Genomic DNA, 10,401 nt, shown 5'->3' with positions numbered 1-10,401 from the left:
TATGGAAAACCACTAGGCCATTCAGATATGACCTAAATCAAATCCCTTATGATTATACAATGGAAGTGAGAAATAGATTTTGGGGACTAGATCTGATAGAGTACCTGAAGAACTATGGACAGAGGTTTGTGACATTGTGTAGGAGGCTGTGATCAAGATCATTCCCAAGATAAATAAATGCATGAAGACAAAATGGTTATCTGAGGAGGCCTTATAAATAGCTGTAGAAAGAAGACAAGCTAAAGGTGAAGGAGAAATGGAAAGATACACCCATCTGAATGCAGAGTTCCAAAGAATAGCAAGGAGAGAGAAGAAAGCCTTCCTCAGTGATCAGTGCAAAGAAATAGAGGAAAGCAATAGAATGGGAAAGACTAGAGCTCTCTTCAAGAAAACTAGAGATTCCAAGGGAACATTTTTATGCAAAGATGGGCACAATAAAGGACAGAAATGGTATGGACCTAACAGAAGTTAGAAGAGGTGGCAAGAGTGCACAGAAGAACTATACAAAAATGATCTTCATGATCCAGATAATCATGATGGTATGATCACTCTTCTAGAGTCAGACGTCCTGGAATGGGATGTCAAATGGGCCTTAGGAAGCATCACTCTGAACAAACCTAGTGGAGGTGATGGAATTGGAGTTGAGCTATTTCAAATCCTAAAAGATGATGCTGTGAAAGTGCTGCACTCAATACACCAGCAAATTTGGAAAACTCAGCAGTGGCCATGGGCTGAAAAAGGTCAGTTTTCATTCCACTCCCAAAGAAAGGCAATGCCAAAGAATGCTCAAACTACCGCGCAGTTGTACTCATCTCATACCCTAGCAATGTAATGCTCAAAATTCTCCAAGCCAGGCTTCAACAGTACATGAACCGTGAACTTCCTGATGTTCAAGCTGGTTTTAGAAAAGTCAGAGGAACCAGAGATCAAATTGCCAACATTCGCTGGATCATCAAAAAAGCAAGAGAATTCCAGAAAAACATTACTTCTGCTTTTTGACTACACCAAAGCATTTGTGTGGATCACAACAAACTGGAAAATTCTTCAAGAGATGGGAATGGCACACCACCTGATCTGCCTCCTGAGAAATTTGTATGCAGGTCAAGAAGCAACAGTTAGAACTAGATATGGAACAGCAGACAGGTTCCAAATCAGGAAAGGAGTACGTCAAGACTATATATTGTCACCCTGTTTATTTAACTTATAGCAGATTACATCATGAGAAATGCCAGGTTGGATGAAGCACAAACTGGAATCAAGATTGCTGGGAGAAATATCAATAACCTCAGATATGCAGATGACAGCACCCTTATAGCAGAAAGTGAAGAATAACTAAAGAGCCTCTTGATGAAAGTGAAAGATGAGAGTGAAAAAGTTGGCTTAAAACTCAACATTCAAAAAACTAAGGTCATGGCATCTGATCCCATCAGTTCATGGCAAATAGATGGGGAAACAATGGAAACAGTGAGAGACTTTATTTTCTTGGGCTCCAAAATCACTGCAGATGGTGACTGCAGCCATGAAATTAAAAGATGTTTGCTCCTTGGAAGAAAAGTTATGACCAACCTAGACAGCATATTTAAAAGCAGAGACATTACTTGGCTGACAAAGATCTGTCTAGTCAAAGCTATGTTTTTTCCAGGAGTCATGTATGGGTGTGAGAGTTGGGACTACAAAGAAAGCTGAGTGCCAAAGAATTGATGCTTTTGAACCGTGGTGTTGGAGAAGACTCTTGAGAGTCCCTTTGACTGAAAGAAGATCAAACCAGTCAATCCTAAAGGAAATCAGTCCTGAATATTCATTGGAAGGACTGACATTGAAGCTGAAACTCCAGTACTTTGGCCAGCTGATGCAATGAATTGACTCCTTGGAAAAGACCCTGATGTTGGAAAAGATTGAAGGCAGGAGGAAAAGTGACCAACAGAGTAATAGATGGTTGGATGGCATCACTGACTCAATGGACATGAGTTTGAGCAAACCCCGTGAGTTGGTGATGGACAGGGAAGCCTGTTGTGCTACGGTCCATGGGGTGCAAAGAGTGGGACACAACTGAGCGACTGCACTGAACTAACTGAAACATAGTTGACATATATGTAATAAGGAATTAGAAACTAAGGTCAAATATATGGATCCCAGACCTTTGTATTTTAGATTTTTGCAAAATGATCAAGTTAGGGATAAATATCAATAGGTTTTGTAATTCCTGTTCTTTTCATTTATTTTTTTTTAATTTGAGGGTAATTACTTTACAATGTTGTGTTGGTTTCTGCCATACAAGAATGTGCATCAGTTTTATTTATATACATATATATATATATATATATATATATATATATCCTTTCTCTCATCAGCCTCCTTCCCCAATATAAAAAATGTTTGATTAAAAATTATCTCTCCATATAGTAGGGCACAGAGGACTGAAACACATGTTTTCAAAGAAGTTTGCAAATATGTGTCTAGCACTGATGATTCTGTGTAGTAAGGTAGGAAGTTTTATTAGGCATTCCTGGATTCTTCTTTTATGACAACTAACACTGAATACCCAGTGCATTATTCTTTGGCTGAATCACCCCCTTCCTCTCAGTCATCTACCACAGTTCCTGACTGTAATTACCAACATGTATTTAAGCTCTGTGGTCACCATGTTCCACAATCAGAATTTTTCTGTGTTCACTGCTCTCTGCAGTGGGTCCTGTCTAGGTACCAATTCCTAGGTATGTTCTGTAATGGGGTATAAACAAGTTTGCATGTTAACTAGAGTTTTCCCAATAATACCTTAATATTTAACAGCAAATATAATGATCATATATTAATATAAAGCAATAGACTTGGAGAATCAATTTTGGACTGTGAACTCATTCAGTTACTCAAAATGCACCATATGGAAAACTGCACATTTAAGTTGACCCTATTTACTAGTTCATTTTTTCATGAAGTATCAGTTTACATGAAAATGTGGCTTCAGGATAGAAATGAAAGATCCGGGAAAGCAAATATTGCATTTCAATGTCAACTAACTTGTATAAGAGATGCAATGAAGTATGATAGAAAGAATACCAGCCACAGAATTAGATGGTTTTATACAGCTACTTGCAGGCACTTGGATAAATCCATTCCTCTTTTGGAGTGGCATTTTCCTTATTTGCATAAAACAAAGTTCAACCAGATGATGCTTCTAGTTGAAACAGCTGTTATTCTAATGATGCATATTTTTACCATATTTTAACATATTCTTCAAGAATATAATCTTGGTAAAATCATTTCAAGAAACTCACTGTTATTGAATAGTCTAAGTTTTGTCATATACTGAATACTTCTATTAAATAGATAAAGAGAAGGCATCACCTGAATTCTTGCCTTCATGGTCACTAAACATGATAAAGACCATTGAGCAATACAGCTCTTAATATTTGATCAAGCAAATTAAACATTTGAGACTGAGAGGCCTTGTCTTTTTTGTTATGAAGCCAGGCTATAAAATGAATCTATCCTTTTGGTATCTTGCTCTGATTGCACTGTGGTTTCCTACATATGGGGCATTGGTGCATGTAAACAAAATAGTTCCACTTAGCAGAGCACATAGCTCAGAGCCTTCTGTCCTGTTTGCAGTGACCTGGAAAGTACAAAGAGAGCAGTGTCACAAAAATGGCTTTACTAGTATATTTGTGGATGGATGGAACCTTCATCATCATCACAAATTTAAGATCTGTCAACTTCCTCCAAGAACACTATTACAGGAGAAATAGTAATACTGAGTTCTGTTTCATAACCATTTCATTTGGGAAATTGTGAAAAATAAGAAGGGAAATGGGAACATCTTTACTCCTGATGTGAAATAATAAATTAATAACCTAAAAGAGGAAGAAAATTCTACCAGCAGCTTATTAAAATGAATTCTATTCATAATCATACTACTTTTGTAAACAATATTTTATTTAATATACCTACAAATTACTTTCCTGTACTAAGTTCATTTAATTACTGGCACTGTTTCCTTTGGTCTTCCTAAATAGGAAAATACATAAACCCAAATGCATCAGATGGTTTTATTGCTTACTAAACAGGTGATGGAGAAAGAATTTATTGCAACATATTTAGATGTTAAAAACTTACTTATGGTCATCACTTTCAGTGAAGTCATTTCTTTTATTTTATGTACACATTAAAGATATAATCCATCTGCAAAAATATCCTTTTTTTTAGAAATTCATGAAGAATATTTAATATTTCTTAATGGAAGAAAGTTAAACTGATTTGAAAATGTGCTTTTATAGAATTGCACTTCAGATTTTGTTTTGTTTAATTTTTAAATTGCAGGTCTATTATATTTTCCCCTGCAGAATCAGATATTGTGGAATATATTTATATGAAACAAAATATCTATTTTCTGCTGAGGTAGTTAATAAATGAGGTTCCATTATAAGTAACTATTTTTTAAAAATCTAGATGTCAATGGGATTGAGAACCCAGGTGCATCTTTCTGGCTTGGCAATGTAAAAGAAGAAATCTCAATCAAAGCTGATCAGTTCCTCTGACTGATATTTTAAGACTTTATCAGTTCAGTTCAGTTCAGTTCAGTTGCACAGTTGTGTCTGACTCTTTGTGACCCCATGAACTGTAGTACGCCAGGCCTCCCTGTCCATCACCAACTCCCGGAGTTCACCCAAACTTATGTGCATCAAGTCGGTAATGCCATCCAGCCATCTCATCCTCTGTCATCCCCTTCTCCTCCTGCCCCCAATCCCTCCCAGCATCAGGGCCTTTTCCAATGAGTCAACTCTTCTCATGAGGTGGCCAAAGTATTGGAGTTTCAACTTTAGTATCAGTCCCTCCAAAGAACACCCAGGACCGATCTCCTTCAGAATGGACTGGTTGGATCTCCTTGCAGTCCAAGGGACTCTCAAGAGTGTTCTCCAACACCACAGTTCAAAAGCATCAATTCTTCAGCACTCAGCTTTCTTCACAGTCCAACTCTCACATCCATACATGACCACTGGAAAAACCATAGCCTTGACTAGACGGACCTTTGTTGGCAAAGTAATGTCTCTGCTTTTCAATATGCTATGTAGGTTGGTCATAACTTTCCTTCCCAGGAGTAAGCGTCTTTTAATTTCATGGCTGCAATCACCATCTGCAGTGATTTTGGAGCCCCCCAAAATAAAGTCTGACACTGTTTCCACTGTTTCCCCATCTATTTGCCATGAAGTGATGGGACCAGATGCCATGATCTTCGTTTTCTGAATGTTGAGCTTTAAGCCAACTTTTTCACTCTTCTCTTTCACTTTCATCAAGAGGCTTTTTAGTTCCTCTTCACTTCTGCCACACCTAATACTGTAGTTTGTAAACCTGAAGATCTTATATAAATACCCAAGACATTTATCTTTAATGTTCCCATTTGTGCAAAGGAAGGTGGCTTTACATGTTTTTTCTTTATACACAGATTTCTGACACTGAAATAGACTTGAATTGTTATATGCTGCCCTTTATCATCTTAAGAAGCTAGAATTCATTTATTAAAATTTTGTTTTTATTTTTTCTATTAACAAGTAGGGCTTTCTTATTGTGGTCAATAGACAATATTTTCTATATTAAAGCAGGCATTTTTATAATGCTTTATTTCAGTTACTATTAGGTGATTGAATTCTCTCATGTTGTTAAGGATTTTTATTCTGTATTACTATTTTCATAAATTTTGTTTGCCTTTATTAAATTAAGCTATAGCTATGTTCTCAAATGGATGTCTACTAGTATTTAGAAGCCTAGTGAAGACCCTCTCCCTTACCACTTATCGATTCATTTGATTTTTCCCTTTAATGTTGAACCTCTATAAATATTTATCTATATTTTTAAAATACTTGTATGCATTAAATATCAAGGTTAGCCTATTTAGCAAGTCAGTCCATGTAAGCACATCTCTCATTTTAATTGTATTAATTCGCCTCCTCAGAGAAAGAAGGCGAAGCTTCCATCTGTCCCTGTCAATTTTGTTTCTTCCCAAAGAGATGACAAAGACATTTTTGCTGTATAGGTGTGAAATGCACAAGTATGGTAACCCAAGTTCACTCCCACGCCTCCTTATTTTCCCATAAAACATTCTATCAACAAGTGGAGCGCTTAAAGATGAGTGACACTAGTGGGCTCAGCATCCTTACTTTCATCTCAGTCTCCAATTAGAAAGCAACAATTCCAAGCCAGAAATCTTCAGTGAGTCTCTCTCTTTTCTAAAAAATTAATTAATTTATTTTAATTGGAAGCTAATTACTTTACAATATTGTAGTGGTTTTTGCCATACATCGACATGAATCAGCCACAGGTGCACATGTGTTCCCCATCCAGAAGCCCCCTCCCCACTCCCTCCCCATCCCATCCCCCAGGGTCATCCCAGTGCACCGGCCCTGAGCACCCTGTCGCATGAATCGAACCTGGACGGGCACCAGTTCTATGGGATTTAGAGATGCACTATTAATGATGACTTGTCCTCCAGGAATATTTCATAGCCTCTTCATGCATGAATTTAATTCCTCAGTAAAGGCAAAATAACGTCACATGAAGTCCCATCACTGTAATTTCCAAAGAACCAAGACAGGAAGTATTTGAGGAAGAAAATGTTTTACATGAAATACAAAACATAGGTTTTTAGATTTGACTAGTCTTGAGAAAATAAAGATTTTAAGAAATGTTTTATATGGGCTTTGCTAAAGTAGTTAACATGTTAAACTAGTAAAATTGTCCAACAGTAACATACTTTTATACTTAAAAGGTAGTTGGATCCTTAGGCTACACACTTACTGCCTGGGGCTGCAAGACACAATGATATTGCTTCTCCTTATGGCAGGCAGAAAAACTCTCCTCCCTGTGACTGTTTTCCCACTGTGTCCACACTTACTCTGAACTTTTTTCCTATGTAAAACCATGACCTTCAGCTTTCCCTTTTCTTGAGATTCTCTTGATTACCACAACTACACTTTTAGCAATCTGACAACCCAAAATATACTTTCTTGATCACTATGTCTTCACAGACAGTCTGGTAGTCTGAGAATTCACAGAGTAGGGATGCATGGAGAAAACTGGTCTATCTACTCTTGCTCTGGCCTTGTCTTTCATTAACTTTAATGTATTTGGAACAGGGCAGCAGGATCATCCCCAGTCAAGTTTCTGGCTCTTGAGCTTATTTGTAAAGCATTAGATGACAGCAGGTTCCTAAAAAGCAATCCTTTTTTCATTCAAGGGAAGAATTTTGTATAGAAAAATATTTTAAAAAAAAAAGAGAGAGAGAGAAACAGAAGGTTTAGTTTAGCAATAACCTTAGTAATAAAGTATTTGTCTTTATCCCAGTGATTCTACTTAAGAAAGATATTGAGCCCTAACATGCCTGTGTATTAGCAGAGGTCTCACTCTTAATGCCTAAGCAGAATCCCATTTACTCCTTTTCTAATCGCTGAATTGCTGAGAAACACTCAATTTTTACATGTAATTGTAATTACCTACTTGTACTTATCATAACTAATAGTTGTTGTGTAAAGATAAATATTGAATTTACAGTAAGAAGAATGAGTATCAAAACTACCTACTATAGGTCAATTAGTGGGCAATTACAGTTGGGTCAAACATTTAGGGAGAGAGTGGTTGGAAATTTAAATAAGGAAAAAATATTTCTGTGATGTTTTACATGCAACTCTTTCCCTTAATTTTAAAATGTTAACAGTAACTTGTATCACAACTTGGTTTAAAAAAAAAAATCAATAAGCTTTATTTTTTAAGCATTTTCATTTATCAGCAAAACTGACCAGGAAGTACAGTTTCTGTGTGTTCCCCACACATACACAACTTCCTCCACTATGGACACCCCAGATTACAGTGGTACATTTATCACAATTGTTGGACCTACACTGTCAACTTACTATCACCCAAAGTCTGTTGTTTACTTTAGGATTCAGTATTGGTGTTATATGTTTCATGGATTTGGCCTGAATGGCACCCCACTCCAGTACTCTTGCTTGGAAAATCCCATGGACAGAGGAGCCTGTTAGGCTGCAATCCATGGGGTCACTAAGAGTCGGACACAACTGAGCGACTTCACTTTCACTTTTCACTTTCATGCATTGGAGAAGGAAATGGCAGCCCACTCCAGTGTTCTTGCCTGGAGAATCCCAGGGACGGAGGAGCCTGGTGGGCTGCCGTCTATGGGGTCACACAGAGTCGGACACGACTGAAGTGACTTAGCATAGCATAGCATAATGACATTATCCCCTAGTGTAGTATCATATCTATGTACATAGATTCATCCCTTAAAAATCCTCTATGTTCTCCCCATTCATCCCTCCCTCTCCTCCACCAGCCCCTGGACACCACTGATTTTTTTACTGTCTCCATTTTTCCTTCTTCCAGAATGTCATATCAGTTCAGTTCAGTTGCTTAGTCATGTCCGACTCTTTGCGACCCCATGAATCACAGCACGCCAGGCCTCCCTGTCCATCACCAACTCCCAGAGTTCACCCAAACTCATGTCCATCGAGTCGGTGATGCCATCCAGCCATCTCATCCTCTGTCGTCCCCTTCTCCTCCTGTCCCCAATCCCTCCCAGCATCAGGGCCTTTTCCAATGAGTCAACTCTTCGCATGAGGTGGCCAAAGTATTGGAGTTTCAGCTTCAGCATCAGTCCTTCCAATGAACACCCAGGACTGGTCTCCTTTAGGATGGACTGGTTGGATCTCCTTGCAATCCAAGGCACTCTCAAGAGTCTTCTCCAACACCACAGTTCAAAAGCGTCAATTCTTTGGCACTCAGCTTTCTTCACAGTCCAATTCTCACATCCATATATGACCACTGGAAAAACCATAGCCTTGACTAGACGGGCCTTTGTTGGCAAAGTAATATCTCAGCTTTTGAATATGCTATCTAGGTTGGTCATAACTTTCCTTCCAAAGACTAAGCGTCTTTTAATTTCATGGCTGCAATCACCATCTGCAGTGATTTTGGAGCCAAAAAACAAAACAAAACAAAGTCTTACACTGTTTCCACTGTTTCCCTATCTATTTCCTATGAAGTGAGGGGACCAAATGACATGATTTAGATTTCTGACTGTTGAGCTTTAAGCCAATAGATGGAGTCATAACATATGTAGCCTTTTCAGATTGGTTTCTTTCACTTAGCATGCATTTAATGTTCTTCCTGGTTTTCTTCTTCTTCTTTTCCCCCCTAAGTTCTGGTAATATGATTTTCCCCAACTCTCTTTTTCTATTGTCACTGAAGTATAAAATCATTCAAAGATGAAAGAGTAAGATTAGTAGGGTACAATTAAGCATATGCCTGAATCACTTGTTTCTGATGCTGTAAGTTACCTTTGAGTTTTAAGAGAATTCATAGGAACAGTCTGGTCTATTCACAGAAAAACTGAGCACATCTGGAAAAATGTAATTAAATATCTTGGATTAACCCAGAGGGATGGAATGGGGAGGGAGGAGGGAGGAGGGTTCAGGATGGGGAACACATGTATACCTGTGGTGGATTCATTTTGATATTTGGCAAATCTAATACAGTTATGTAAAGTTTAAAAATAAAATAAAATTAAAAAAAAAAAAAAAAAAAAAAAATAAAAGTCCTTTGAGTATGGCTTTATAACATCTTTTCACAAAACCTCATTTAAAGGAATTCCAACAGGTACTAAAGCATCATCCAAAATAATGTGCTGCAGTATCAAGGAGGCATGCACAGGAGTGCAAACTGAGGGACTTAAGGAAAGAATATTCAACAACCTAAAACTTGAGAGGCATCAATAATACTATTTAAGACATTCAGAAATCAAATCAAATAATTTCTTCCTCAGTAGGGACATGGCTTGCCATCTAGACCATTCATTTTTGCTCTTGTCTAAATAACTGTGCTTGTATGGGAGGATCATCACAAATCATACCTTTGCCTTTCTGTTATTCTGAAAATGAGGTTCAGTAATCAAAAGAAAATTCTAGTAATTTAGGAAGAAATGTGGAAAGTAAAATTTTAAGAAGCCATATTGGAGCCTATCAAGCTGAATTATAAACATTATATTCTCAAAAATGAACAAAAAATCCAAGATTGAAACTGCAGCTTGAGTGCGAGATTTTAGGACTCAGTTTCCTGAAATTTACAAGAAAGATCATTGAAACCTGATTTTGAATTAATATCTATCAGGTTTAATTTTGTCAGCTATATAAACCAAAGTCATCTGTAAAATATATAGAGTTCAATTATCTTTCTTATTCCTCTTCTAATATTTTTTTCACAGTAATGCTTGCATAAGGGTTAAAAGGATCAAGTAGTGCAGAAGAGATTATTAAGAGTAACTGTCTACCATCCCATTCAGTTCACAAACTCATACTATTCCTTGTTCTTCCTATCATAAAAAATATCTCTTTTCAACTT

The sequence above is a fragment of the Bubalus kerabau genome, chromosome 8 (assembly GCF_029407905.1).
Source record: "Bubalus kerabau isolate K-KA32 ecotype Philippines breed swamp buffalo chromosome 8, PCC_UOA_SB_1v2, whole genome shotgun sequence".
NCBI lineage: Eukaryota > Metazoa > Chordata > Mammalia > Artiodactyla > Bovidae > Bubalus > Bubalus kerabau.
Note: the sequence above shows the minus strand (reverse complement) of the source record.